We start from the raw sequence: 5,906 nt of genomic DNA, 5'->3' as shown, positions 1-5,906 counted from the left end.
GGACCACGTGATGTTTAGCTCACTATAGTCCTGCCTGGTCCACTTCTTTCTTTCATGGTATCTGCCTAACTTCTGAGAAATTTGTACCCTCAGCATTAAAGGCACTTTTACCAATCCATTCTCCTGATCCAAAGATTTCGCTCCCTCCCCAGTGACAGCTAGATTTTTCAGTATGAGAAGCACCACATTCTCACCCCATCTATTAGTTGCCCCTTCACTCCTGTACTCTCAAAGTCTCATCTCCATGTCTTTGCTCATGCTGGTCCTCCTGCCCAGAAAAACCAGCCTCCTCTCCACTCCTGTAAAGCACCCCTGTATATCTCCTCAGTGCCCAGTGACCTTGTCTTTTTCTATACTGCTAGGATGCAAATTAATTGTCTGTGCTTCTCAAAGGATCATAGAATTTCAGAGGTAGAAAGAACCATAAGGAAAGGAGATAGAGATGTAAAATAAGTATTTGAAATGAAATGACAAAACTAGTCAATGGCCAGTTTCTGGAGGGAAAACTTAGACTCGCCAACACCTAGCCCTTCTCACTCCATCTCATTCATGAACTTTTCCAAAACAGTTTCATAAAAAAATTTTTTTTATCACAACATATCATAGAAAGTCAGTTTCACATTATAACTCTGTACATGTACATACACATAAAGTTCACAAAACATGAAATATACTGATATTTTCTAGTCTATTCTATTTTTTTAATGCTTTCCTTGAATTATTTCTATGACCCATTAAATAGTTTACAACCTACAGTTTGAAAAACAGCCTCCTCCATCATTTCTTCTTGTCTGGAACTCTGCTTGTCTCCGATCCAGGGTCAGCCACTTAAGGAGCTCTGAGGCCTTGGGAAATTACTTTACTTCTTTGAGTATCAATGTTCTCATCTATAATATGAGATACTAATACTTACTTTACTAGGTTGTTGTAAGGATTCGAGATAATATATAAAAAAATTTTAGACCTCTTACATAACATAGTAAGTGGTCAATTTTGTTGTCAGCTAAATTTGTTGTCAGCTTTTCTTTACATTTTTGTATCGTATTCTTAAACTACGTAGCAATTTCTTTAGAATGTCACAATACCCAGAAAGTTGCTGTGCACCTGATAGGGTCTCAGTATGTGCATCAGGGACAGTGTCCTGTCACCTCCTGGATTCCTGCCTTGAATACTCAACTTCAGGAGTCAGTGATAGAATCCAAATGGGAATGGGGGAGGCAGGATGGTGAGAGAGTGTGAGAAGGGAGGAAAGAGAAGGCCGAGTTTTTCCTCCTCCAAAGGCTATGAGCACCAACTATTTCACCCTCCCAAGCACAGCTTCAGATGCTGTCAGAAACACAAAGAGTCTTCTAGGTGAGCAGAACAGAACTCCTTATATGGGGTCCAAAGGGAACATTACCTGGCAGCAGCAAAAAGGATAGGTTAGAACAATGGTATTCAGTTTGGGGAAGGGCAGTTTTGGGGAGGGCAGATTTTAAAAATTACACACAAACACATACACATGTGTGCATGCACTAACACACAGAGACACACACACATACACACTGAGTTAGTTGGTAAGAATAATAGTATAATACGGTGTGACAGCACCATTTATAGAGGAAGAAGCTAGTCCTCAGAGTTGTTCACTGAAGGTCTCAAGTTCACCCAGATCTAGGCCAGAAACAGAATTCTCTTCTCAGCCAATACCTTTCACTCTGTGCCACAGCCAGCTGCATACTTCCAAAATGCCCTCAGATGCCCACTCTGCCTCCATCTCCTGGATATAGGCAGGTTACATATTGGTTTTGAAAAGCCATAGGCATTTAACCTTCTTTTCTTATTTTTTATAAGAACCAATGTTGTTTTTTGATTAATTTTTGTTTTTTAAATCCCTGGGGAAAGTAACATGGACTACATTCGATTCTGCAAATATCATCACTCTACTGGCCTCTTCACAAGCAGCCCCAAACCATCTTTTCTGAAGACACTGCAGTGGCCATATAAAAACAGCCTCTCTTCCTATTCTCACATTTGCCTCATTTGATTCCGGAAGTCAGAAAATAACTGCTGAACCATTAAAATACTGTCAAATTACTGATTGATGAGAAACCAAGTAATTTCACTGGCAGCCTGCACTGCCGGTTCCCCACCCAGCCTAGAGAAATGCAGAACAGTTAGGTCATGAAGTGCAGGCCAGACACACTAACTCGTTCTGCACAACAAAAGAATTTCCCATATACAGGAGGCCAAACAACAGCTCAGGCTCCGAGTTTCTCAGCTTTGTCAGTTTAAGTTAGTATTTTAACACAATTTTAATAGGTAGTGATTTTATTTTGTATCTAATTAAATCAACGGAGCATGAAAATAGACATCAGAATCTGGAAGATAATGAGTCTGTTAACTTTGCTGCCAGCGTAGCTGAGCGAGGTACAGTACTTAAGCCAGAAGAATAGACTGCTTCAGAAGAGGCTTTTATTAGCTTCATTAGAGTGGTCATCAAATGAATGATTTCATAGTAAATCTAATTAACCAAGGAATGTGCAGGAGTGCATCTTCTTCCTGCTAATTGGGCATCTAGACACAAGGCATATTAGCTACCTTAGAAATTTAGCACACAGATAAATTTGATAGATTCTTCAGGGAAAAGTGTTTTATGCAAGGGGATTATATAGAACAATTTTGAACAACACAAGATCAAACTTACCAGCCTCTGGGTTCTGATGGTGGACTGAGGAACTGAGGACACGCATCTTTTTCCCCAACCCCAGGAAAGGCAGCATCTGAGACAGAAATTTTGAGGAATCTCTGAGGGAAAAAGAGCAGAGATAAAGTCAGTGCTAGATAATAGACATAAGTGTAGGGTGCAGGTCTGCCTCAGGGAGTCCTGGGGAAGCTACAGGTTCTGCCAAATACAAAGGTCTGTCCTGGGGCATGTTGTCTGATTGCAAAGAAGTCACTGAGGAGTCAGGGTTCTCAGCAACACCCTCTCAGACAGAACCACAGCGAACTGTCCACAGCGAAGCACTCTACCTCAGGATGAAACCTCCTCATGATAGCCAATGTGGGTCTCCCAAGGCCACCTGCCTGACTTGACTTGTCCATGCACCTATAAGGCTTTTCAACATGCCCCACTCACTTAAAGGAGAGCACAAGGCTCCTGCTTCAGGAAAACTCAGACCTATATACCTGAAAAGGAAACTCATGTCAGCTACCGGATGATGTGAAAAATAGTCAATCAGAAAAAAGAAGAGATCAATTAAAAATACGATCACCACTATAAAAATATAGAAGGAATAGTGGCAAAGACTAAAAAGCAAGTTTTATTTTAAAGGCAGAGTCAAAATCTCCCAGAATATATACAGTAAAAAGCAAAGACATAGAAAATACGAGAGAAAAGTAGAGAAAGAGAATATATTCAGACAGTGTGACATGTATCTCATAGTACATTCTAGTAGAAATGTACAGTCATACCTGAAGAGAAGAAATAATCAAAATGATAATAAAACAAGAAGCCCCTGAACTGAAGAAAGATGTGAATTTTCAGACTGAAAAGGGTCACCACATTCCATACAAGATCAAAGTAGAAGACTCTCATCTAGACATATTCTGCTAACATTTCCTGACTCCAAGGGTAAAGAGAAAATCCTAAAAAATTCCAGAAAAAAAAAAATCTGATTACTGAAAAGAAACAGAAATCAAGGTTCTCTTAAGCAACACTGGATTCTAAAACATCATGCAAGTCTAATGAAAAATTATTTTTTACCAAGAATTTTATGCCCTGGCAAATTAAGTCAAATACTAAAGTAAAATAAAAATACTTTCAGTCTAACAAGTACTAAAAGATTTATCCCCCACATACTCTGTATGAAAGAACTAAACAAGCAAAATTAAATGAAACAAAATAAATCTATGTTATGTTGTAAGAGTGGCCACTGAATATGATTTCACAGAAGTGAAATATACTGGAAGAACTTAAGGGAAATCCATTAGAATGAGATACTGAAAAAATTCTTTGATGAGCAAAGTGTTTTTTAAAAAAAAGTATTACGTTTTCTAATACAGGGTTCAAATCATAGCTGACTCTACAATGACCAATACCTACCTAATAACATTATTGTAAATGCTGTTAATTGGTTTTCAATATTTTAGAATTAACCTGAAGACAAGACAGAAGACTTAATTGTAGTTACACGAAGTGTGACATTATAACTCTAACGACCATTAACTGGGAGGTGGAGAAAGAGATGGAAGAAAAGATATAAGAAGAGATGGAAGAAAGAGAGTAAATGGGTAATATCTAGGAATTCTCACTGCCGATAGAGGCAACCACTTGAAGAATTAGTCAAAATTACAGGCAACAGGTACCAATGTGGAGAGTGGGAAGGGAGCAGTTGAGTAAGCTAAAGTCCTTTCTTGATAGATGGAAGTTAAAAGATTCTATTTAAAGATGATATATCAAGAAATAGAGGTGCAAGCATATTACATAAAGTTATAATGTTAAGTGTCAGAAGAATTTATGACAGAAACTATTGATAGTAGTTGTCTCTGAGGATAGGCTCTGAAAGTTAAAGAAGATTTGAAATTTCACTTTCTACTCTTCTATGTGTTTGAAATTTATTATTAGGCTTTTGTTTTTTATGGAATCTTTAAAATAAAAGAAGAATTTTCACATTGATCACATTGTAGTCTTCACCAATGTTTTTCAAATTCAGTTAGTAGGAGCATACTAATTTGAATGACTTCATGGCCTTCAGCAGATTTCAAAATCCACTTGTCTTTAAAGAACTTTATTTAGCTGGACATTAAAGATTAAAGTGAAATGCTTAGAAATGCTTAGAAATTTTTTTCTCTTAAGAGGTAAAATGAGTAGCTGTCTGTATGAGAACTATGAAAACATACACATACACACAAATACACACTTTTAGGCTAATTTATAAGCATATGGCTCCAAAACTATTCCTGTTGCCCTGAAATATGCCAGTATTAAGGGAAAAGGTAAGCTCTTCAGAAACTCAATAATGATGATTATATAGGAATCTATGTATATCCTTTTGAGGTCAGAGAGCAAGGAGAAGCCCTAAGGAAATTCTAAACCCCTGTGGATTCTGGGATCTTAGCAAACAACATTGGAAGCCCTCTTTCCGTGTTTCTTTTTGATGAAATCACTGGAAACTGTTTCTTTCTTAGTATCTCCTCTATAACTCTAGCATCTTTGTGGAATAGCAATAAAAATGTATTGTCTTGCTATTACAAACAAGCTCTTTCTCTCTGTGATGTCACTTTCAAAGCCTTTAAAAACTCAGCCCTGGGGAGAGGGGGAAAAAAAATGGCTTAGATGATAGAGGCTTTGTCATTCCTCTGGCAACTAAATCAAAATCGTGATGGAAACAAGGAGCAGCAGCAAGGAAAAATCACCTGGGATCTTGATGAACAAGCCACACTAATAGGGAGAAATCCAAGAAATTACCTTGCAACAGCAGAAGGTAGGACGGGGCGAGGACGCAGGGCTGCCCGATCTCGAGTGGCTGAATGAGACAGAGGCTGCGGCAGCAGCAGCGGCACAAGCCTCTTAACCTGGCGGTGTCCACAAGTATATTGTCACAGTGACAAACCTGCTCACTCTGAGCACCAGTGCCAATTCAGCTGTGTGCAGGGGGCACCAGGAACTTATAGGGAGACATTGTCAGAGTGAGAGCCAAGGCAAGACTTGCTCTGTACAGAAGTGCTGGCGGTATCCATTGTTTCCTGTTGAGCCCTCACTCATCCAGTGCGCAGACACAGCACTGCCATAGCTCTGACGTCATCAAACTAGATAACAGATCACTCCGCCCAGAGGATTCCCTGAAACCCCACCTCCCCCAACTCCCCGCCCCACCCAAGCCACATCCTGGTGTATCCTCAACGAGTCAGGTGCTCCTTGCTGA

General features: G+C 39.2%; 1 long non-coding RNA gene across 1 annotated transcript; it reads right to left on the bottom strand.

The window, feature by feature from the left end:
* Window positions 1–568: 568 nt before the first annotated feature.
* On the bottom strand, window positions 569–3,847 carry LOC120613824 (uncharacterized). The gene is made up of 2 exons (XR_005655775.1): window positions 2,687–3,847; window positions 569–1,399 (listed from the first exon to the last, which is right to left on the bottom strand). It is a non-coding gene; the product is annotated as an uncharacterized LOC120613824 (long non-coding RNA).
* Window positions 3,848–5,906: the final 2,059 nt, after the last annotated feature.

This window comes from Pteropus medius, unplaced genomic scaffold, assembly GCF_902729225.1.
Source record: "Pteropus medius unplaced genomic scaffold, Ma_sr-lr_union100, whole genome shotgun sequence".
Classification (NCBI taxonomy): domain Eukaryota; kingdom Metazoa; phylum Chordata; class Mammalia; order Chiroptera; family Pteropodidae; genus Pteropus; species Pteropus medius.
The sequence above is the reverse complement of the archived record's forward strand: the minus strand, read 5'-3'. Positions and strand labels throughout refer to the sequence as shown.